Here is a 25994-nt window from a genome sequence, read left to right as displayed (position 1 = left end):
TATTTCAATTTGTTTATTGCAGTAGTAAAATACAAATACTACACTTAAATCATAATAAAAATTCCTATGATTACTGAAGGTTGAACACCGTCATGTTAATTAGTGAAAAATATGGTTTTAAAAGACTCTAGCAAGAAATACAGTGATTATTCCTAAACACACATAAAGATATGCAGTTTTACTTATGCAATAGTATTTTGAATATTTCTGCAAATTATCCTGACTTAATTGGAGAAATGCTGAAAAACATATTCATTAAGGACATTTTGTGAGAGGCAACATAAAATGCACTTAATATTCTAGTACAGTCTTATAAAAACATTAGGAAAATTTCCATTTTATAAAGAAAGAAAATGAAACTCAATAAGATATAATCATTAACCAGTGTTTTAACATTTAAGGAGTGGTGACTACACATTATTTTCCTCTCTATCTTGCTGTTTCCGATAAAATTTAATTTATCCTCATGTTACATTTTATACAGTAACATTTTATCCAACTATAATCCTCTTTTTGAAAAAATATCATAATGGTAAAAAATATTAATCTATGAGTATGTTAAAAAACATTAATCTATGAGTATGTATTTTAGGTGAGCAAAATGAATAATTACTTTTGTAGTAATTATAGTATATTTTATAACTTTTAAAGGTAGACAACCAGGCAATAATTTGCAACGTTCTGAAATTTGAGATTTTATTATTAAAAGGGATGTCCTAAAGCAAGAGAAAACATAAAAGGTTAACCAGATAGTACATGTAGGAATAACCTTCCACTATGATTGTTACTTTTAATTCATTTAGTAGTTTAATGAGTTATTTAGTTAGCTTTATAACAAGTACACTACAAGGTGATATTAGTCTGAACATACTGGCTGACTTATGAAAATAGTCATTGTCCCTTTTTGCTTTAATATTTCCGTGAAGTTACCACTCCTGTGAGGTAGGAACTCACTTCTATCTAACTATGTACAGAAATTAGTTTCTGCAAATGAACTCATATCTTCTACATTCATGAACCTCTTATTCCAAAGTCAAATTCATATAATGAAATAACTTCATAAAACAGCTGTCCAAAGCTGGAAAACATATGGACACCACTCAAATGTCATTTTCTGTTTAACATGGTTAAGTGTACAACATGACATTATAGGTTTTTAAACTAGTGTAATTTCAGGATATCATAGAAATTCCCCCTGCTCCCAAAATAACTCCTTCTTTCACACAGTTCTACATATTGATTGATACGAGTGGGTTTTAGAGTAGAAACAATTTTCAAGTGTATTTGAATAAAAGCAAACTCTATACTATTAGTAATTAACACACCTTTCAAATGGTGCATGAAGCTTGGGCATATCTGGCTCATTCAGATGTACAAAAGCATTATAAAATATGAAGTTGTTGGTAGCTCAGACATGGAGGTGAGAAGCTTAGCAGGAGACTCAAGAGAATTCTCACATGCCAAGGCTCTGGTAAGCAACTCATATAAAAAAGTCTCCACCTAAAAATGACATGCCTACATTTCTTAAGAAAAAGAATAAATATAACTTTGCCTCCCTACCACAAGACAGATTGAATTTGTCTAAAATGTGAAGCCATTTCTCGATGCGAGAGACAAATTGCTAAAGCACCAAGATCAATTCCATATGCAAGGAGATACATCTATGCCTGCTTCCAATCTGAAAACTATGGCTAGGCGGGGGTTCTGTTGTTAGGTGCTGGCCATGTTAGCAGAAGCCTATTAACAGTTTTTAAAAGACAGATTTATCAAGACACATATATTATCATCAATATGGATTTGACTAATGAGGATATACAAATTCCTAAACGGATGCTATTAATGTGACAATAAAGTACAGAGCAGTTGCTTCAAACGGACAAAAGATATTCAGAGGAAACTGTTCATCTTAGAATCTCACAAGTGGGTATACCTGCGTACTTCTGATTTGGCTAATCAAGCAGCTCATGTAACTGCTTATTCTAACTCTTCTAATTCAAAACCGCCTATTCGAATTCAAAAGTTATTTGCTATTCCTGAATTAATGCAATCACCTTCTCTATATATGGTAATGAAACCATCATAAAGCAGACTGCCAAGGGAGCTGTTGCATCTGGTGTCAGACAATCCAAAAAAAATGTTCTCAGTTTAGGGGTTTTCTATGGTAAAATAGAGGATAATCCTAATGAAATGTTTTGGAAATGGATAACATATTTTAATTTTTTAAATTTATATCCGCAATTCTTAACTTCCCATTGACTTGATCAGTGAAAACAACATTGCTATTCTCCTTGACTTTTCTCTTTTAGATAAGATATCAATTAATTGATTTCCTGAAAGTTCAGAGAATATTAATCTCCTTCTGTGTGTTGTACATTTCCAAATTATTAAGGTGGCAGGGTAAACTAGGCTAGACCATTAAGTCCCCATTTGTTTCAAGTGAGCAGTCCATATTTTTAATAACCTCCACACTGCCTGGATATCATTTTACGAATATATCATCCATTAATGAATCAGTTATAAAACATTTACAGAACATAAAATACATTCTAAATTCTAGTCTGAGTATATAGCATACAACGTTGGCTCTTATAGAACATGCGAGTATCTCCATTAATGTGGCTTATAATATAATTTCTTCACATGTGTCTTCATCTAACACAGATATTTCACTATGAAAAAACTAGTAACAAAGAAGTTACTTCCTGTGTACAACAACCATTGGATTACTTGTTAAGATTAAACAACTAGAATGCAATTTGATATTTTTAGGGAAAAAACTTAAGTGTCCCCTTCAGTAATATATCCTGTTATGAGTGAATGAAAGAAAGCTGAAATCAATCAGAAGCATTATCAGTGGTCCGAGTTCAAATGTCCTATTTTTATTTAACCACGTTTGGCTATATTTATGCTAGTATATCAAAATAAGAATGATTGCTAACTAATTACAAAATATATTTATAATAAAATGAAGACAATGAAACAATATATATTTTCAGTATATATTTATTGTACCACATTATACATCACATTTCACATTTTAATCATATCATTGCCAATTAAAGGATTCCTGGAAAAATAGATACTAGGATTTAAAGGTTTTTGTTTTTATCACTACACATCTGTTTGTGTTAATATAATTTTAAGCTATTTGAGTTGTTTCTATAATTTATTAATATTAATAAGAAGTGATGTTTACTGAATCTAGCAGTACATAGAATATTGTATTATAAATGTTATATTAATTCATAAATCACAAATATCTGAATCCCAGGAATCACAAAGGTTCTCTATGTATGAGAAAGAGAGAGAAAAATGAAAAAGGAAGAGGAGGGGAAGGAGGAGAAGAAGGGGAAGGATGAAGAGACCTGGAATAAGGTGAATGCTATATTATCAACTTTCAAGGTTTTTGTACCAAAAAATTATTTGACATTCATTAGATACATTTATTATATGCTTGGCATTACTTCAGTATGGCAAATCATTCTTATCACAGTTCTAAGAGGAAACAAATACAGTAAAATAAAAGAATTTTATGAATTAAATCAATTTTTAAAAAATGCTCAGGGGTGGATTAAAGACTTAAACATAAGACCTAACACCATAAACCCTAGAAGAAAACCTAGGCAAAACCATTCAGAACATAGGCATAGGCAAGGACTTAATGACTAAAACACCAAAAGCATTGATAAGAAAAGCCAAAATAGACAAATGAGATCTAATCAAACTCCAGAGCTTCTGCACAGCAAAAGAATCATTAGAGTGAATCGGCAACCAACAGAATGGAAAAAAAAATTTGCAATCTACCCATCTGACAAAGAGCTAATATCTAGAATCTACAAAGAACTAAAACAGATTTACAAGAAAAAATCAAACAAGTCCATTCAAACGTGGGCAAAGCATATGAACAGACACTTTACAAAAGAAGACATATATGAGGCTAACAAACATATGAAAAAACGCTCATCATTAGAGCATTAGAGAAATGCAAATCAAAACTACATTGAGATACCATCTCACCCCAGTTAGAATGGCGATCATTAAAAAATCTGGAGACAACAGATGCTGGAGAAGACGTGGAAAAATAGGAACACTTTTTTCCCACTGCTAGTGGGAGTGTACATTAGTTCAACCATTGTGGAAGACAGTGTGGCGATTCCTCAAGGACCTAGAAATAGAAATTCCATTTGACCCAGCAATCCCATTACTGGGTATATATCCAAAGTACTATAAATTATTCTACTATAAGGACACATTCATTGCAGCACTGTTTACAATAGCAAAGACCTGGAATCAACCCAAATGCCCATCGATGATAGACTGGACAGAAAAAATGTGGCACATATACACCATGGAATATTTTGCAGCAATCAAAAACGATGAGTTTGTGTTCTTTGTAGGGACATGGATGAACCTGGAGAACATCATCCTCAGCAAACTGACACAAGAATAGAAAATGAAATACTGCATGTTCTCACTCATAGGTGGGTGTTGAACAATGAGAACACATGGACACAGGGAGGGGAGCATCACACACTGGGGTCTGTCAGGGGGAAGTAGGGGAGGGACAGCCAGAGGTGGGGAGTTGGGGAGGGATTACATGGGGAAAATGCCAGATATAGGTGATGGGGAAGAAGGCAGCAAACCACATTGCCATGTATGTACCTATGCAACAATCTTGCATATTCTTCACATATACCCCAAAACCTAAAATGCAATAAAAAAAATATATATATATACACATACATACATACATATAATTCTCATGGTATAGGAAAACCACTGGGAATGTTCAGTACCATTGAACTGGAAAGAATTGGAGAACCTAAGCAAACTGAGAGAGAAACTGATTATAAGACATGGGAAATAAATGGTAGTTCTACTTTTAGTTCTTTAAGGAATCTCTACACTGTTTTCTATAGCAGCCCTATAAGTTTACATTCCCACCACTAGTGTAGAAGTGTTCCCCAATCGTTGCATCCAACATCTACTTTCTTTTGATTCTTTAATTATGGCCATTTTTTAGAAGGTGGTATCATATTGTGGTTTTGATTTGCATTTCCCTCACCATTAGTGATGTTGAGTATTTTTTTCATACGTGTGTTGGCCCTTTGAATATCTTCTTTTGAGAATTGTCAATTAGTGTCCTTAGCCTATTTTTGATAGGACTGATTGCTTTTTTCTTACTGATTTGTTCGAGTTCCTTATAGATTCTGGATATTAGTCCTTTGTCAGATATATAGATAATAAAGATTTTCTCCCACCTGATATGTTGTCTATTTACCCTCCTGACTGTTCCTTTTGCTGTGCAAAAGCTCTGTGGTTTAATTAGGTCCCAGCTATTTATTTGTTTTTATTGGAATTGCTTTTGGGTTTTGGGTCATAAAATCCTTGCATAAGCCAATGTCTAGAAGGGTTTTCCTGATGTTATCTTCTAGAATTTTTATAATTTCAGATCTTAGGTTTATTTCCTTAATCCATCTTGAATTGATTTTTGTATAAGTTGAGAGATAATTATCCTACATGTGGCTAGCCAATTATCCCAGTACCATTTGTTGAAAAGGGTGTCCTTTCCGCACTTCCTTTTTTTTGCTTTGTCAGAGATCATCCCACAACTGGGTATCTACCCAGAGGAAAAGAAGCCATTATTCAAAAAAGATATTTGCACATACATGTTTATAGCAGCACAATTCACAATAGCAAAATTGTGGAACCAACTCAAATGTCCATCAATCAATGAGTGGATAAACTGTGGTATACGTATATGAGGGAATACTACTCAGCCATAAAAAGGAATTAATTAACAGCATTTGCAATAACCTGGATGAGATTAAAGACTATTATTCTAAGTGAAGTAACTCAGGAATGGAAAGCCAAACATTGTATGTTCTCACTGATATGTGAGAGCTAAGCAAAGGCATAAGAATGACACAAGGGACTTTGGGTACTTAGGGGGGGAAGAATGAGGGGTGGCAGGGATAAAAGACTACAAATATGGTGCAGTGTGTATATTGCTCAATGACGGGTGCACCAAGTTCTTACAAATCACCACTAAAGAAATTACTCATGTAACCAAATACCACCTGTACCCCAATCACCAATAACTTATGAAAAAATAAAATAATAATAAAAAGACACTGGAACAAAAGTACCTTAAAGAAACTGTGACATTTGGCTGATGTGTGAAATTGATGGTGTCCTCACAGGGAGTTAACTGAAGGAATAAATGACATCACTTACCTGTCTTTCCCCTTTCTATTGTTTACCTCTGGCTGAACCCCAACTATTTAGAATCCCAAAGGCAAAGGACCCATTAATATAGTCCATTAGAGTCAGGCTACCAGGGCATAGAGCAGGGCAGTGGAGGATAAAGAGTACCTCTGAAGAGGGAAACACTTGATATTTACCCATAGGAGAAACTAAAGAATACTCCTATATGTTAAAAAAGGTTTTCTTTTGTTAACCTGTGGAACTTAGAGAGCTATGTTTTTTTTTAAAAGAAAAAGAAAGAAAGAAAGAAAATAAAAGAAGAGAGAAAGAGAGTAGAAAAGAAAAAAGAATGAAAGGGAGAAAGAAAGAGGAAGAGAAAGAGGGAGAGAGAACTGGAATCTTGCTCTATTGCCCAGGCTAGAATGCAGTCTAAAAATAGGTATTAAAAACCTCTTTCATGCCAATAATTGTGCTTAACAATGGAGACAGATAGGAATAAGGGAGGAAAACAAAAAACAAGCAGTCAACCAATATTTCATTTAAACCTGTGAAATGCTATGCAATTGCTGATGAGTGATTTACTTCCAATTATGTGGTCACTTTTAGAATAGGTGTGATGTGATTCTGAGAAGAATGTATGTTTTGTGGATTTGGGGTGGAGAGTCCTGTAAATGTTTATTAAGTTTACTTGTTCCAGGTCTGAGTTCAAGTCCTGGATATCCTTGTAAGTCTCTTATTAAGTCATTAAAAACTTGCCTTATGTATCTGGCTGCTCCTGTATTGGGTGCATATATATTTAGGATCATTAGCTCTTCCTGTTGCATTGATCCTTTTACCATTATGTAATGTCCTTCTTTGTCTCTTTTGGTCTTTGTTGCTTTAAAGTCTATTTTGTCAGAGATAAGAATTGCAACTTCTGCTTTTTTTTTCTCTCTCTCCATTTGGTTGGTAAATCTTCCTCTTTCCCTTTGTTTTGAGTCTTTTTGTATCCTTACATGTGAGATGGGCCTGGATGCAGCATACCAATAGGTTTTGGCTTTTTATCCAATTTGCCTGTCTGCGTCTTTTGATTGGGGCATTTAGTCCATTTAAATTTAGGATTAATATTGATATATGTGAGTTTAATACTGGCATTTAATGCTAGCTGGCTGTTTTGCCCATTAATTGATGTAGATTCTTTATTACGATGATGCTCTTGATCTTTTGGTATGCTTTTGGAATGGCTGATACTGGTTGTTCCTTTCTATGTGTAATGCTTCTTTCAAAAGCTCTTGTAAAGCAGGCCTGGTGGTGATGAAGTCTCTGAGTATTTGCCTGTTCACAAAAGATTTTATTTTTCCTTCACTTATGAAGCTTAGTTTGGCTGGTTATGAAATTCTGGGTTGAGAATTCTTTTCTTTAAGGATGTTGAATATTGGCCCCCATTCTCTTCTGGCTTGTAGGGTTTCTGCTGAGAGATCTGCTGTGAGTCTGATAGGCTTCCCTTTGTAGGTAACCTGACCTTTCTCTCTGGCTGCCCTTAGTATTTTCTCCTTCATTTCAACCCTGGTAAATCTAACGATTATGTGCCTTGGGGTTGCTCTTCTTGAGAAATATCTTTGTGGTGTTCTCTGTATTACCTAGAGTTGAGAATTGTCCTGTCTTGCTAGGTTGGGAAAGTTTTCTTGGATAATATCCTAAACAACATTTTCCAGCTTGGATTCATTCTCTTCATGACATTCAGGTACACCTATCAAACGTAGATTAGGTCTTTTCACATAGTCCCATATTTCTTGGAGATTTTCCTCATTCCTTTTTACCCTTTTTTCTCTAATATTGTCTTCTCATTTTATTTCATTGAGTTGGTATTCAACCTCTGATATATCCTTTCTTCTGCTTGATCAATTCGACTGTTAAAACTTGTGTATACTTTGCAGAGTTCTCGTATTGTGTTTTTCAGGTCCATTAATTCACTCATATTCCTACTCTCAGTAGCATTTTGTCAAACCTTTTTTCAAGGTTCTTAGTTTCTTTGCATTGGGTTAGAACATGTTCTTTTAGCTCACAGAAGTTTCTTATCCACCTTCTGAAGCCTGATTCTATCAATTTGTCACACTCATTCTCCATCAGGCCTTGTTTCTTGCTGATGAGGAGCTACAATTCCCTGTAGGAGGAGAGGCATTCTGATTTTGGGTGTTTTTCAGCCTTTTTGCACTGGTTTCTTCCCATCTTTGTGGATTTATCCACCTGTTGTCTTTGTAATTGCTGACTTTCAGATTGGGTTTCTGAGTGGATGTCCAGTTTGTTGGTGATGAAGTTTTTTCTGTTTCTTAGTTTTCCTTATGTGGATGCCACTCCCCCACAAAGCTGGACCTTCCCAGGTTCAGCTGTGCTTGCTTTAAGACTCTCAATCCTCAGCATTTCCAATTGCTGTTTTTTAGTGGTGGTGGGACCAGCTGAGCCTGATCACCTGGCTCCCTGTCTCAGAGCCTTTTTTTTCTTTAATTGAATGGCCGATTCTCTCCCAGTTGTTCCAGTCACCTGTTGAAAGTGTTCTGGAATCTGTGTAACTTCCCTTGCTGCAACCCACTGCGCCAGCTGAAACAGCGATGTTGAGATTTGTGGCACTTTTTTGCCTGGGAATCTCCTGGTCTGGCTCCCTGTTTCAGTCCCCTTTTCAATCAGCTGAATGGGTAACTCTGCCTTCCTGGAGCTCCAAAGACCAACTAAAAGGGCACCCAGTCCCATATACTCCACACTGAGAACCACCACACTGGAGCGCTGGCAAAACAGCTGCACTGGCCAAAAGAGTCACGCTGGTGACCCGTGGGGCTCCTCCGCTGGGAATCTCCTGGTCTATGGGCAACAAAAATTCATCTGGGAGTGTGGCATCCACTCACTCTCTGTGCTTTCACTGGGAGCTGCAATCCTGAGCTGCTGCTAATCAGCCATCTTGGATCTCTCCGGAAAATCGAGAGCTATGTTTTTAATTATTCACAGTTACATCCACTGAACTTATAGCATAGTGCCTAGTAAATTGTAGCAATACAATGCATATTTTAATATAAATGTATGTATGAATAAGGAAGCATTGACAGCAATTGTTAAATTATTTAAAAGTGGAATAAAGAGTAGTCTTGTTTTGCCTTGCTCCAGAGAACTAGAATTATGACCAGAGGATTACACATAAAAGGAGGCTAAACCAATGGAATACATTGTTTTAAAAAAACTAGAAATTGTCTCCTAAATAATAAAATGCCATATTATTGCTGAGCTTTGTGCCAATGGACTCATTCAAGTAGAGATACGGTTTTCTAGAAAGGACTGAGTAGAATGAATACAGGCACTGAATAGGTGCTTGGAATGGCTGAACACTAATATCTCTACCACTTCTAAGATCCTTCAATTATGGCACTCACAGGAGAAATTTATTTCAGTCATAGTATCAGGAGAGCTGTGCTTTTTCTTGAGGAACTGTTTGTTGTTAGCCCCTAAGGATATTCTAAATCTCTTCAAGAATCTTTGCTTTGACAGTTAGACATTTTAGACTCAAATTTGTTGTCCATTTTAGCAAATGTGTAGAATGTTTTATAACTGTAGGATTTACATAATAACACTACCTCTGGCTTTATCTTATTATTTTATGTGCATCGAATATCTAATCTATCTTTAAATCTTATTAGTTATTTTCTGATGTATTTATATGCCTCTTGGGGAAAGGCAGGATATAAACTAAGTCCATAATTCTGTAATTCTGTTATTTAAAAATTCTTAGTAAATTCAAAGAGAAAAACATATGTGGCTGAAAATGTATTTACGTTCTCTTACAAAATGCATATTACAGGGATGTGTTGTGGCCGTAAAATTTCACCTCACCCCTTCACCCTTTAGGAGGTAGATTTCTAATTTTCTCAAAAGGGGCTGATGAAAGTTTATCTTATAAAATAAAATTTCTATAAAAAATCATTTTAATTTCTCTCCTTAAGTTTAAAATTATAAAAAAAATATTTCTGGTATTTGAGATGACCTTAGTATGGATATGAATACAGGAAAATATCAGTACATTCCTAGGAGTGATTAATTCACATAGATGACCAGGTTCAATGCCAGAACTGAATCCACTGCAGCGTCAGGGTTGTGTTCATGTCATGTGGATGCAGTGGGAAATCTCTCTGCAATCAACAACTTTAGAACCAGAAGCATGCACTGAAATTAAAGACTGGGTGTGAGTGAAAAAAACAAATACATAAGAAAAAGATTTGGACAGAAAGATAAAATGGTGTGGGTTAAACAAGTCTATACATAAGAGAGTGTTCCCTTGCTCTACCTGGACCTCATTCCAACTTACAGACACAGAAATCAGAGGACCTTCATCATGAGAGAAAAAGAGCCACTGCCACTTTCAAGGGGAAACTTTTTGGCAGCAAATACCAATTTATTTCTCTGTTTGATGCTTATAACTAGGATAGACCTTGCCAATAATGTTTTGGGAGTAATTATTATTAATGAAAATATTTGTATGCGTATGTGTCTGTGTTGCTAGTTGAAACAGGATATATTGATTGTAGAAGAGGAAAGGTGTTTTTCCTTACCCATTGCAATGTTCATGGTTGAGGCTCCTATAAAAGAAGACAAATTAAGATGAGAAAAGCATACAAATGCATTTAACATAAGCTTTGTATGACACTGGAGCTTTCATAAGAAAATAAAGACTCAAAGAAACAGGAAAATTTGTCTAATTTTATGCCTAGGTTTGATGAAGAATGGACAGTCATGTAGAAGTATGAGTGGACAAAGGATATGATATGATATGATATGATAACACACTAATGGTAGTTAGGAAGTCCTGTTCATTCAGATTTTTCTGTGTACTTGTGTTTGCAGGGATCAGGATATGGCTTTCCTCTGGGTATGGGGAGTGCACTTTCGAGGGAGGGTGTTGAAACTGCTATGCTGTCTGGGGTATATACCCTGGGGTTTGTTGTCCCATGCCAAGAAATAATTCAGGACATGGACAAATATGGGTGGGTTAAGGAGTGGAAAGTTTAATAGAACAAAGGAGAGAGGAAAGCAGCTCCTTGCAAGAGAGAGATGTTCAGAAAAGTTGGAGGCAGCAGATTGCAGCAGATTTTATAGGCAGGCTGGAGAAGGCAGTGTCTGATTTACATAGGGCTCACAGATTGGTTCAATCAGGTATGAGATCTACATAGTGCATGGAAAAGCCTGGTCACCCACCCTAATCTTATTATGCAAGGGGCTTTCCAATTGACCAGTGCCATCTTGGCTGCTTCTTACTCTACACATGGCTGACAAAGAGATGGAAAGGTAAAGCTCCCATATTGAACATGATTGGTTGAACATGACTGGTTGAACATGATTGGCACAACTGCCTTTATCAATGTCTGCAGCTCAATTTGATAGGCTGCTCTTTGTTAGAAAGAAAAATAATTTGGAACTGCATTTTATTAAAAAGAAAAGCATTATGAAGGATTCCAATGGCCTTGCTGTTTGCCTAATTAATTCCTTCTTCATTCTTATATCATTGTTATGATCCATTTCAAAGAAGGATGGGAAAGTCAGAGAATGACCTTCAAGCATTTTATTATCTGCTTCAGGAGAGAAAGGATGAGCAGAAGGTGAGAGCCACCTTCTTGCTTCTGTGGTTTTCTCCCATGCCAGTGTGCCATATTTTGGGGTAGTGAGTCCTGAACTCCATCACCAATTAAACTAAATTTAGCATGTGTATTGTGTATTTAATTTCTATCAAGGAAAACAATTTTCATTTGTATTGGCATTGTTTGATGCACAAAAAAACCAAGTGAAATAAAACAAAATACTTTTATCTAATTCAACAATCAATTTTAGTGTGTTTATGTGATCTAAAGATGTTATTTAGTATTAAATAAAATTAGTTGTGATCTAAACCTAGATTTTGCCCAATAGTTTTCAGACTAAAAATAATGGGACTTCCAATGATGACTTACTTTACACCAATAAATAATGTTACTAGAGTTAACTAATACTATATTATACAATAGTGTAAGATAAACATCATATTCCTTCTGTGGACAAATATACATTTCTATAAATAAAGAAACATAAATATAAAAATATTCTCTTGAAAATATGTATAACTAAAACAGAGGCTAAACTATTACCTATTTAGTTGAAGTCTTTAATTTTTAAGAATTTCTGTTCCATTGAATGTGGGTGCTGAAAACTTTGTAAATATCTATGTTGTAATCTCATTTTATTCAGTAAATTGCTGTTTTAATACAAAATATTTGTGCAAAACCTTTTGCAAATTCCATTTTGAAAAATGGAAACTTTTTTTATATTTCTACATTATTTTACTAATTCACAGTTTGACTGTCTTTGAAGATAATTTAGGGTATTAATTTCAGCTGGAAGATTTGCCAGAGACACTTTACACCCAAAAACCAAAGATTTACCTGTACTTAGCCATCACATTATTCAAATGGATTTTCTTTCTCCCTTCCCCTCCACACCCTTCCCTCCTCTCCCCTTCCTTTCTCTTTTTTTCTTTTTTTATAGTCTTACTCTGTTTCCCAGGCTGGAGTGCAATGTCACAAATAGAGCTCACTGTAGACTCGGTTTCCTTCTGCCTAAGCCTTTTGGAAAGCTGGAACTACAGGCACATGCCACCATGCCTGGCTAATTTTTTGAATTTTTGTTGAGACAAAGTCTCACTTTGTTATCCAGGCTGCTCTCCTGGGATCAAGCAATGCCCCCACTTTAGCCTCCCAAAGTGCTGGGATTACAGGTGTGAGCCACCATGCCTGGCCTGAATGTATATTCAAAAGGAGAGCACATGGCCAAAACTTTGAAACTCACATAGCAGTTTGTTGCTATACCACCCTGAATGTGCCTGATGTTGTCTGATCTCAGAAGCTAAGCAGGGTTGCTCCTGGTTAGTACTTGGAGGGGAGACCACTTGAAAATACTGTGTGCTATAGTCTTCGTAAAAAAAATAAAAAAAAAAATATTAAAATAAATTAAAAAAGAAACTCACATAGTATAAATTTGAAATTAAAATCATAATTTTAATACATAACAGAACTTTGAGAAAATGTAAATGGCTTGGTCAAAATTATTGCATAATTGGCACCAAATGCCTAGATAATTATAGTCAAAATTTCTTTAGTATTTGTCTATCTACAACAGTCCGAATAGCTAGCTCTTTATAGAACATAAAAATTTTGTAGACATCATCTTAGAATACAGAAAATATAATTTTGTATTTATTAAAATTTTAGTCATACTTTATATCTCCCTCCATCTATGAAATAAATAAAAATATAAATATTGTAGTTGAGGGAACCCAAGCTTAAACAATTTGCCAATTCACCAGTCACCAAGAAAAAACTCTTTGGGCACCAATCATCTAGCAAAATGTTGATAATAAATGAATGTGTGTTCAGCTGAATAGTGATAACTTGTTATAACTATGTTGAATTGGTGATACATAAAATCTGGTTTTACTATAATCTAACATAAATTGAACCTCCAGCCTACTGCCCTTTCAGTCAAATAATAAAAGGGGAAGGCAGAAAATTAAATGCATATGCATTCACACACACACACACACACATACAATAGACCCACAGGTGATTCACTTATATACAGTACTGGGGTAGAGCTCATTAAAGTGGTCTCACGTAACTAAATGTAGTACAAGAAAGACTATCTAATTGCAAATTCATTATTCTTAGATGTGAATATTTTCAGAAATACAAGATAGGTTAATTTAGGAGAAAAAATGAAGAGGGGAGGGAGAAGGATGATTGATTTGGCTGAGCATTTGCTCTTATTCTGATTTACTATTAGCCAAGAAACTTTGGTCTGTCCGACAGCTTTCACTTTTAGCATGCGATGTGAACAGTGTGAACAGCATACTACTACTACTTCTTCTTCTTCTTCTTTTCTTCTTCTTTTTTTTTTTTTTGAGACAGAGCCTTGCTCTTGTGGCTCAGGCTGGAGTGCAATGGGACGACCTCAACTCACTGACATCTCTGCCTAAGGTTCAAGCAATTATCTTGCCTCAGCCTCCTGAGTAGCTGGGACTACAGGCACCTGCAACCACACCTGGCTAATTTTTGTATTTTTAGTAGCAATGGGGTTTCACCATGTTAACCAGGCTGGTCTTGAACTCCTGACCTCATGATCCACCCGCCTTGGCCTCCCAAAGTGCTGAAATTACAAGCGTGAGCCACTGCTCCCGGCCTGTGAACAGCATACTTCTTTATGCAGATCACCTCAAATTGCATGGGATTGAATTTTAGAATTTATGTCCATTAGAATTTTTCAACATGAGATATTAAAAATAATGTGTTTAAAAAATGTTTTTTAATTCAAAATAAATTTTAAAAGTTAGTTTATGAAATTTGATAAAAGTTTCCTTTAAAACTACTTTTTCCCCTTTAAATATTACCAATTTATATTCAAGCCAAATTTCATTTTAATATTTTGAGTTTTAAATTAATAACATATTATTAATTAAAAGATCATTTATCAAAAGGTAAATCGTATCTTTTTGGTATCAATTCACAGTTTACTCACTAAGTCTCACCCAGTGAGTCTCCTCTTTCATCAACGGTCTTAACAATTTTGACCCTGAGGTAATTAATTCAAAGTCTCCAGAAATGAAAGAAAGAACAAACTAGGTTCAGCCACCTCATTTTCCATTGACGGTAAAAGAACTTTCCTAATGCAAGGTTTTAATTACAACAAAACTGGGTTGCTGCATTATCTTCCAATAACTTAAACATACTAAATATGCAATACATTTCCTGAAAAAAATATATTCAAGTAACATTTACCTCTAAGTATGTTTCATTTTATAAGAACAGATTGATTAGTATTCTGATATCTTTTCATCCAGTTAAATGTTTAAAAATTAGGGACCATGACTTATCAATCAATACATCTTTTAAGTCACTGTCACAGCCTGAAGTTTTTATTTCCAGTTTCTCAGCTGAAGGAATAGAGTTCATCAGTGCATTTAATTGGAATTTAGATGTCCTAACATTTTGTTTCCCATTAGCGTGGTTTGAATTTCTGACAAATGGTCTGCTGTATTAAAGTAATCATTGATACAGGAAGTGGTGGTTTAAGAAAAAGATACTAGGAAAGTGAAGAATTTCAAATTACTATGAGACCTACTTACATTTGAGATACCTATCCATGCCTTTGAAATGTTTAAAATCACTAGCCCTACAAGAGGTACTATGCACCAATGAGAACAGTTTAGGAAGATTACTTTAGAAACTGCTTGCATTTCTTATTGAAGCAAAGTTAAATCCATGTGTTCATTACTGTCAAAGAGAGAAAATATGCAAAACTTTTTAATACTGTCTAGTGTAAATACTAAAGATTAATTTGTTTCATTGCTTAAAGCAAGTCTTAATTCATCAATTTGCTAAAAGTAAAATTACTAAAATTACCCTAAGAACTTGTGGTGAAAACAGAAACCGCTTTCTTTTAGTCATATGACACACACACACACACACACACACATAAACACATACATATATTTCTATATTCAGGCAGTTTTAAAAGACAGGATGGTCTGATCTGTTTGTTAAAGGCATGAAAAGTGTTGGAAGGATAGATCCAGTGTGAAATAGCAAGGGTGAGGCAGATAATGAAGTACCATCCAGGATAACACTATAAATGTAGCATGAGAAAAAATAACTGTCTAAATTGCTGTTTATTCTATCATCATCACCAGTTTACAATCAGCAGTCAAAGAATTTGTGGTTTCAATCACATGAATATTTAGTACTAGCAAGACATTTAGACATAAATCCTAATTGATTCCTAATTTTGTAAAGTATTAAGCAGTTTTCCATTAAGAGATGTCTTCACAGACAATAGTATTTCACTTAGCAAATTGGGATGGAATAAGGTTCTACTTCAAAGCCATCCTCTACAGTATTACTTAGAGTTTTCTTTCACTGTTCCATCCTTAGGCCAATGGCAGAGTACATGACTAGTAAGAGAGAAGAATGCCGGTATGCTAGGTTCTTTTGGCAATACAGTTGGATAGAAACTTCAATCCAAAGTAGTATAAGCACACACAGTTTCTGTCTGAGATTACTATTTTCAAAGTATAATTGAGAGTAAATAACTCTCAAGAAGAAAGGTAGTAATTTGCATTTATCCTATGAACAGGATAAAGAAAAATAAGTTGTAATTCTCAAAGTATAAAAAAACTACTTAGAGATCCAAGATGGCCGATCACTAACAGCTCGGGATTGTAGCTCCCAGTGAAAGCTCAGAGAACGAGACATCGCCACACTTTTAGACGAATTTTCGTCACTTACGGATCAGCCGATTCCCAGTGGAGGAGCCCCACGGGTCGCCAGTGCGACTCTTGTCGCCACGCAGCAGCTCTTCATGCAGAGCAAACGGGACTGCTTCCCCTACTGACTGGAGTTTGGAGCTCCGGGAAGTCAGAGCCGCTTGTTGCGGACTCAAGAGGGAAGCCAGACCAGAGATTCCGGGGCAGAAGAGCACCATCAGTCTTTTTTTTTTTTGAGACGGAGTTTCGCTCTTGTTACCCAGGCTGGAGTGCAATGGCGCGATCTTGGCTCACCGCAACCTCCGCCTCCTGAGTTCAGGCAATTCTCCTGCCTCAGCCTCCTGAGTAGCCGGGATTACAGGCATGCGCCACCATGCCCAGCTAATTTTTTGCATTTTAGTAGAGACGGGGTTTCACCATGTTGACCAGGTTGGTCTCGATCTCTCGACCTCTTGATCCACCCGCCTCGGCCTCCCAAAGTGCTGAGCACCATCAGTCTTATCGCTGCTATTAAGGCCACCACAGTGGGTTGCTCGGATCCCAGCACTGGGAATCAATAAATCAGATGTCGACTCAGAAACCTAATTAGAAAGGCGGTTCATCTACAATGAAGGGAAAAAAACAGCCTAAGAAGGCCGAGTATACCCAAAATTAGAACCCATCAGCAACGGAACAAGCCCTGATGGAAAAGGACTCATCAGCAATGGAACAAGCCCTGATGGAAAAGGACTCATCAGCAATGGAACAAGCCCTGATGGAAAAGGACTCATCAGCAACAGAACAAGTCCTAATGGAAAAGGACTGTGTTCCATTATCTGAAGTAGGCTTTAAAAGGTGGATGATAAGAAACTTCTGGGAGTTAAAGGAACTTGTTCTAACCCAATGTAAAGAAACTAAGAACTCTGAAAAAAGGTTCGATGAAATGATGAAAAGAATAGACCATATAGAGAGGAATACAAATGAACTTATGGAGTTGAAAAATACAACATGAGAATTTAGTGAAATATGTACAAGCTTAAATAGCCGAATGGATCAAGCAGAAGAAAGGATATTAGAGGTTGAAGACCAACTTAATGAAATAAAACGACAAGACAAGAATAGAGAAAAAAGGATAAAAAGGAACGAGCAAAGTCTCCAAGAAACATGGGACTATGTGAAAAGACCTAATATACGTTTGATTGGTGTACCTGAATGTGATGGAGAGAATGAATTCAAGCTGGAAAATACTTTTCAGGGCATTATCCAGGAAAATTTTCCCAACTCAGCAAAGCAGGACACTATTCAACCCCAGGCAATACAGAGAACACCACAAAGATATTCCTCAAGAAGACCAACCCCAAGGCACATAATCGTTAGATTCACTAGGATCGAAACAAAGGAGAAAATATTAAGGGCAGCTAGAGGGAAAGATCAGGTTACCCATAAAGGGAAGCCTATCAGGCTTACAGCAGATCTCTCAGCGGAAACCCTACAAGCTAGAAGAGAGTGGGGGGCCAATATTCAATATACTTAAAGAACAGAACTTTCAGCCCAGAATTTCATATCCTGCAAATTTAAGCTTTACAATTGAAGGAAAAATAAAATCTTTTAGGAACAAGCAAGTACTCAGAGATTTTATTACCACCAGGCCTGCTTTACAAGAACTTCTAAAAGAAGCATTATATATAGAAAGAAACAACCAGTATGAGCCTTTCTAAAAATACACCAAAAAGTAAAGAGCATTAACATAAAGAAGAATTTACATCAACGAAAGGATAAGCCAGTTAATATCAAATGACAGTAACCCTAAATTTAAATCGACTAAATCCCCCAATCAAAAGATACAGACAAAATCTAACGGTATATCTAAAAATATACAAAGACTCAAAATAAAGGATTGGAAAAAAACTTACCAACCAAATGGAGAGCAAAAATAAATAAATAAAAAGCAGGAGTTGCAATTCTTATAATTAATAAAATAGATTTTAAAGCTACAAGGATACAAGGGTAAAAGGATTAATGTAATAATAAGAGATCTTAACACCCAGATACATAAGACCCATAATGAGATTTAGATTCAACGAGACAGAAAATTGATAATGATATCCAGGACTTGAACTCAGATCCAGAACAATAAACTCAATAGAGCTCTCCATTTTAAACACACAAAATATACATTATCCACTTTAAACACACAAAATATTGATCGGCCATTATTGATACCTATTTTAGGAATGAAGTAATATTTCTTTTTCCCTCTTTTTCTCTTTTTCCCTCTTTTTTTCCTCTTTTTCCCTTTTTCTTTCTCTTTCAATAATAATAATAATAATAATAAACTAATCCATCCAGGCACATAATTCTTGATTATATCACTCACAAACCTAAATGCTTTAAAAAAATTTTTTGAGACAAAGTCTCCTTCTGTCACCCAGGCTGGAGTAGAGTGGTATGAACATGGCTCACTGCAGTCTCGACCTACTCAGCTTAAGGGATTTTCCTGCCTCAACCCCTAGAGTAGCTGGGACCACAGGCATGCAACACCATGCCCAGCTAATTTTTCTGTTTTTCAAATAGAAACTCTTTAGTGACTTCTCAGTGTTCATATGACAAAGAAAAAGATTCTTTTTTTTTTTCTTTTTTTTTTGAGATGGAGTCTCGCTCTGTCTCTCAGGCTGAAGTGCAGTGGTGAGATCTCAGCTCACTACAATTTCTGCTGCCTGGGTACAAGCAATTCTCCTGTTGCAGCCTCCCAAGTAGCTGGAACTACAGGTGCAATCCACCACACCCAGCTAATAATAAAAAAAAAAAACTACTTAATTTAAATATTCCAAATTAATTAAAGAAAACAAAATATTACACAACTACGTAGTAAAAAAAAAACCTTAATTTGATGATGTATTGATCCACAAAGCATTATGATTAATATCAGACTTAATATCTTTGAAATTAAATAACATATATACTGCTTTTGCTGTATCCCAGAGGTTCTGCTATGTTATGTTTTTATCTTCATTACTTAATTTTTTAAGAAATTTCTATCTGAATTTTGTTTTTGACTTAAAGGTAATTCAGGAATACCTTGTTTAAACTATATGTATTTGTATATTTTCAAGAGTTCCTCTTGAAATTAATTTCTAGTTTTATTTTGCTGTAGTCTGATAAAATACTTGGTATAATTTTGAGTTTTTAAAATTTATTGAGACTTGTTTTGTAGCCTAAGAGATGGTGTATCTGGGAGAATGTAATTAGTACAACCTCTCTGGGAAACAGTATGAAGATTTTTCAAAGAATTAAAAATAGATCTACCATTCAAACCAGCAATGCTATTACTGGGTAACTATCCAAAGGAAACTGAGTTATTATGTCAAAAAGATACCTGCACTAGTATGTTTATAGTAGCACTATTTATAGTACCAATGGTATGAACTAAACCAAAGTGTTCATCAGTGGATGATTGGATAAAGAATAATTGGTATATATGTATATAATAGAATACTTCTAAGCCATAAACAAGAATAAAATCAGATCTTTGGAGAATATGGATGGAACAGGAGGTCAATTATCTTAAGTGAAATAACTCAGAAACAGTCAAATACTGCATGTTCTTACTAACAGGTGGGAGCTAAATAATATGTACACATGGACATAAAGTATGGAATATAATACACTGGAGACTTGAAAGTGTGAGATGGTGGAAAAGGGTGGAGGGCAAAGAAATTACTTACGGAAAACAATGTACACAATTCATTTATGCATGTCAGAAAACTGAACTTATACCCCTACATTTATAAAAAATATATATAAAAAACATGCTATCACGTTTCTATTTAATATTATGCTGAAAGATAAAAGCAAAACAATTAGTATACTACCAGTATACTATTAACTACTTAAAATCTAACAGAAAAAATAGAGTGAACACAATATATATTTACAGTCACAATGTTTATAAGATTTCAAGGGATAATTTTTATAAGATTTGTACTAGAACATAGAGAAAAGCGTATATGTTACTAAAGGACAACATGACATAAGAAGTTAATGAAAATTTGTACTGAATATTGTACAGATGACAATTCTCTGTAGTAGTTAAAACTGGATTTGATATCTGTATTAGCCCATTCTCACACTGCTAATAAAGACATTCCAGAGACTGGAGAGTTCATAAAGGAAAGAGGTTTGATTGACTCACAGTTCAGCATGGCTGGGGAGGACCCAGGAAACTTACAACCATGACAGAAGGGGAAGCAAACATGTCCTTTTTCACATGTTCTCAGGAAGGAGAACGCAAGCCAAGCAAAGGAGAAAGCCCCTTGTAAAATCATCGGATCTCATGAGAACTTACTATCAGAAGAACAGCATGAAGGTAACCGCTGCCATAATTCAATTACCTCCCACTTTGTCCCTCCCATGACACATAGGTATTATGAGAACAACAATTCAAGGTGAGATTTTGGTGAGGACACAGCCGAACCATATCAATGGCATATAATATACATGTGTGCACAGAAACATATTAACATCTGGATCTATTTTACTCATTCAAAATTTCTGGTCAGAACCTTCATGGCTTGGTGAAGCTACTCAACGAAGTCATTAATGTCTCAGGTTTATTTTATATCTCTCTTGCATTAATCTTAGTATAAACATATTTTGAAGATAAATAGAATTCTCTTGAACAGGAGATATGGGGCTATAAATGAAAGCTAGAAATCTCAGTAACTACAAGTTTTTGAGTGTCAGTTTGAAGAACACAGTTGTTATCAACTGAGATTGGTAAGTGGCTGATAGAAAAATGGGTGGATCAGTAGCTCGTTATTAATAGTTATGTGGGAAAGTGCATCTACAGGCCTGAACATGTCCATTCTGAAGATGTAATTTGAGATCATAATCATACACAGATGTGAGTTAATGTAATGATACTGAAATTTATCCTCTAAGGAATATATGCAGATAGAAAAGAGGACCAAGGACTGAGCCCCGGAAGAGCTCAACAGTATAAATTAGCACAGAAGCAGAGAAACCAGCAAAAGAATCCTAAATGTAGTGCATATTGAATAAGGTGATCTGGAAAAAAGTGAAAAGAATGAATTGGGGGCAGTTATCATAAGGAAAAGGCAATCAATGCAATGGAAGGAAGAAGTTGCAAATCATATATGTGGTAAAAATATTTAAGGAAGGCCGGGCGTGGTGACTCACGCCTGTAATCCCAGCACTTTGGGAGGCCGAGGCGGGTGGATCACGAGGTCAAGAGATATAGACCATCCTGGTCAACATGGTGAAACCCCGTCTTTACTAAAAATACAAAAAATTAGCTGGGCACGGTGGCACGTGCCTGTAATCCCAGCTACTCAGGAGGCTGAGGCAGGAGAATTGCCTGAACCCAGGAGGTAGAGGTTGCATTGAGCCGAGATCGCGCCATTGCACTCCAGCCTGGGTAACAAGAGCGAAACTCCGTCTCAAAAAAAAAAAAAAATACATCTATCTATCTATCTATCTATCTATATATACATACATACATAAGGAATATATATAAGGAATTACTACAACTTAAAAACAACAACCTAATTAAAAATGATCAAAGGCTTTTCTGTATTAGTCCATTTTCATGCTGCTAATAAAGACATACCTGAGACTAGGCAATTTACAAGAAAAAGAGGTTTACTGGACTTACAGTTCTACATGGCTGGGGAGGCCTCACAATCAAGGTGGAAGGCAAGGAGGAGCAAGTCACATCTTATGTGGACAACAGCTGTCAAGAAGAGAGCATGTGTAGAGAAACACCTGTTTTTAAAATGGATCTCATGATACCCATTCACTGTCATGGAGAACAGCATGGGAAAGACCTGCCCCCATGATTCAATCATCTCCCACTGGGTCCCTCCCACAGCATGTGGAATTATGGGAGCTGCAGGATGAAATATGGATGGGACACCGAGCCAAACTATATAAACTTAAATGTACATTTCTCCAAAAAACATAAACAAATGGCCAATAAGCACATGAAAAGATGTTCAACATTACTAATCATTAGAAAAGCAATTCCAAAACCACAAACCACAGTGAGGTATTACCTTACACTCATAAAGACGGGCACTATAAAAAAAATAGAAAATAATAAAGCTTGGGAAAGAATGTGTAGAAGTTGGATCCCTTATGTACCTTTGGTGGGAATGTAAAATGTAGTGCCATTGTAGAAAACACTATTGAGGTGCCTCTAAAAATTAAAAATAGAATTACCATTTGGATATATCCCCACTAGTAGAATCTACCCGGCAGCGCTACTGCTTGGTATATATCAAAAGTAATTTAAAGCAGATTGAGGGATCAGACTAAAAGAAAAGATACTTCTGGGGTCAGAATGGGAGCATTTCTGTACAGAGGCTTCCCAGCCCACCCGGCCGCAAAATGGACTGGCACAATGACTCAGGGCCTTAAGCCCTGGGCCAATCCAACAAAAGATTGAAAATAAGTTACTCAGGGGAGGATTGAAAAACAAACACCTCTCATTGAACAAAAAAGGGAGAGGGGAGGAAATAAGGAAAAGAATATAAACTCCAGCCTTACAGGTCAGCAGCAGCAGTAGCCCTTCCGGGTCCCCTTCCCTTATGCGGAAGCTGGACTCTGCTCTGCCTACTAAACTGCGTCGTTGCTCACTCTTTGTCCATGAATTCTGTCCGCCCTGTTACGCTTACCAGGGCATCAGGGCCAGCTCCTTCATTCTCTGAAGCCCGCGAGTCCAAGAACCTCGGACTCAACATCCGCCCACCTTCTTGGGCAAGCCAGCCGAGCCCCTCATTATTGCCAAAGACTCCGACGCGGTGAGTAAAGTCCTGCCGCTTTCGCTTGCTAACTCCATCCTGTTTTTCCATCATAATCAACTTGGAGACAAAACACCGGGCACCTGTGAGCCGCGGGACTAAAGACACAGGTGTTGGGCTTTCTGGCAAAGGGCTCTCTTAACAACCCACAGCCCTTTTGGGGCTAGGAACGTTGGTTTGCCTAGAACCAGTTGTAGCTCTCTCCGCTTTCTCTGGATCAAGCCAAGGGCAGGATAGGGGGCAAACACTCCAGTTCTGAACTTCCGGACATCTCTGGTCGAGTTTACGGCTTTGTGTGAAATCCCTAAACTACAGCAGCCCCTGCCAGCGTCGCCCAGCTCTTCAGACCCGCGCCTCCTGTTCCAGATAGTTGAGGTATAACTTCCTCCAGACTATTTCCTTCAAAACATTTCCCACACCTGGGAGTATTGCTCTTTTACCTAGAACCCTAACATTTTTGGGTGGGAAGCTGCACTTTGCTCTGCTTGATAAACTGCATCCTTGCTCACTCTGTTGGTCCGCAAACTCTATTCAAGCTGTAACACTCTGGCGGCGCCAGGGCCCTCTCCTTCATTCCTTGAAGCCAGCAAGGCCAAGAATCTCAGACTCAAAGTCCGCCAACAGTATTTGCATACTCTTGTCTACTATCATGTTATTCACAACAGCCAAGAAGTAAAAGAGAAACTCAAATTTCCATTGACGAATGAATGGGTTTAAAAACGTGTTACGTATATATAATGAAATAGTATGCAGTCTTTAAAGAGAATAAAATCTTGACTCATTCTATAATACAGTGACTCTCAAGGTCATTAAGCTAAGAGAAATAAGCAAGTCACCAAAGGAAAGATACTGCATGATTCCACTCACATGAAGCGTGTGAAGTCATAAAAATTATAGAAGCACAAATAGAAAGTTAATTACCGAGATCTGGATAGAGAGAGAAGAATTAGTGTGTAGTGAGTACGGAGCTTCAGTGTTGCAAAGTGGAAAATATTATAGAGCTCTTCTACTTACGACTGAAAGGAAAATATCTTGGGTCTCTTCAAACTGGGAACGGCTCAGGGCAAATCTGCCTCTATTCTATTCAAAGTCATCTCTCTGCTCTCAGAGATACATATTTTGATTGCCTCTTCTGGAAAGATTTATCAGAATGGTGTTCCTGTGTAGCTGAAAGGAATTAGGATCTCGTGTACATATAGAAGGACTTAATTTTGATGGGAAACTTTATAATTTGTAGGTTAATAGCTGGGAGCAATATACATGTAGATATAGTGGTGTGAATCTTTGGATGGTTTCACACTGGCTGCTATTGTTTATTCCAACTTCAGCTTTTCTCCTGCCTTCCTGGCAAGGGAAATGTAATGAAATAATGGTGAGGAAACGATAGCATCTATATCAGGAAAGCAAAATTATCCCAAGTATTCTCATTAAAATATTGTTTACAGATAGTCAATGTCCACCTTTTTACCTGATGCTAACCAATGTTTTGCTTTATTTTTTCTAGTTGAGCATCCTATTGCTCTGGAAAAGATTGTGGTTTTGTTGCAAAGAAGAAGAATGACATTTTTGTAGGTAAGAGACCATCTATTTTATACTCATGATCATCTCAACATAATCTTTCATAGAAATTAGCATGCTGGAGATAAAAACTCTTATAGACAAGAAAATTGCCAAAGAAAAAGTTTAATAAAAAGAGGAGATAGCACATATATGTATTTACTGTATGAATATTAATGCCTTAGCAAGCAATAGGAATTAAATGAGGAATGCTTCAGTTATAAACATTTATTAATATGACACAATATGGTCCAGAAAAATCATAATTCTAACGTAAACAAGAAGGCCTTAATATTCCTTTTGGCTTAACTAAGATTTTTCCTGACTCTAAGCCCCTGTCCCTCTATTTCTTAGAGCACTTATTTTAGAAAACTTATAATTGTGAATGATTTCTCAGCTACATTGAGATGTAAATTATCTCCTAACCTCTTGCCACTTTTACAACCCAGCAATGCCTTGGACCTGCGAGTCATCCCTCTATAAATGTAATCTTTAAGAAAAGTAGAGCCTGTATCTTCCTAGCTCTATGGGAAGGGAGGGGCATAACTTCAATAAACGCCGGTTAACAAGCACATTGGCCTAATTGCATTGGCCAAACTTTGCTTTAATGTCCTCCAGTTATTTTTTGACTAAGTCAGTTCAGTGCTTAAAGATTTTCCTGCATTTTTTTTTTCTACAAGAACTTGGTTCTCTCTCTCTCCTGATTTGGGTAGACTTGACTGAAATTGCAATAGTCTTGAAGTCTTCCTTGCCTGTTTAACTCTCTCCTGCAATTTGTCTTTAACAAATGAAATGTATGTGATGGGTGGTATTACAAAGCTATAAAATTGTATGATTATTTATGATTCTTTATTCATAAAATTGCATGAGAAGATTGAGTATCCAATAGGGGAAAATATTTCTGCTTCACATTAACTGCAAAAATAAAATCCAAGTAAGTTAAAAATATTAATGTTAGACAAATTCATAAAATTATAAAAACATAGGCTAATGCATTTATTCATAAAATTATATTTTATGTGCTTAATTTGGGAGGCTATTATAAGCACTAGAAACTCTATATACATATTATCCTTGCTGTCATAAGGAATAGTCCATTTAAAGAAAAATACCAAACCAAATATTCA

General features: G+C 36.1%; 2 long non-coding RNA genes across 9 annotated transcripts in view; one reads left to right on the top strand and one right to left on the bottom strand.

The window, feature by feature from the left end:
- Positions 1 to 23237, bottom strand: part of LOC118152824 (uncharacterized) — a 71089-nt gene extending 47852 nt beyond the window's left edge. The window contains exons 1-4 of one of the 3 annotated variants that reach the window (XR_013525664.1): positions 23057 to 23237; positions 22164 to 22241; positions 10779 to 10805; positions 3202 to 10392 (exon numbers count right to left, since the gene is read on the bottom strand). This is a non-coding gene — a long non-coding RNA (uncharacterized LOC118152824). The other 2 variants (XR_004741717.3, XR_008479632.2) reach the window with 2 other exon arrangements.
- Positions 23098 to 25994, top strand: part of LOC118152825 (uncharacterized) — a 343181-nt gene continuing 340284 nt past the window's right edge. For 4 of the 6 annotated variants that reach the window (XR_013525668.1, XR_004741719.3, XR_013525667.1 and 1 more), the window contains exons 1-2: positions 23098 to 23310; positions 24815 to 24882. This is a non-coding gene — a long non-coding RNA (uncharacterized LOC118152825). Of the gene's footprint in view, positions 23311 to 23346; positions 23686 to 24814; positions 24883 to 25994 lie in introns of those variants that run through there. The other 2 variants (XR_004741721.3, XR_013525670.1) reach the window with 1 other exon arrangement.

This window comes from Callithrix jacchus, chromosome 1 (genome assembly GCF_049354715.1).
Source record: "Callithrix jacchus isolate 240 chromosome 1, calJac240_pri, whole genome shotgun sequence".
Classification (NCBI taxonomy): domain Eukaryota; kingdom Metazoa; phylum Chordata; class Mammalia; order Primates; family Cebidae; genus Callithrix; species Callithrix jacchus.
The sequence above is the reverse complement of the archived record's forward strand: the minus strand, read 5'-3'. Positions and strand labels throughout refer to the sequence as shown.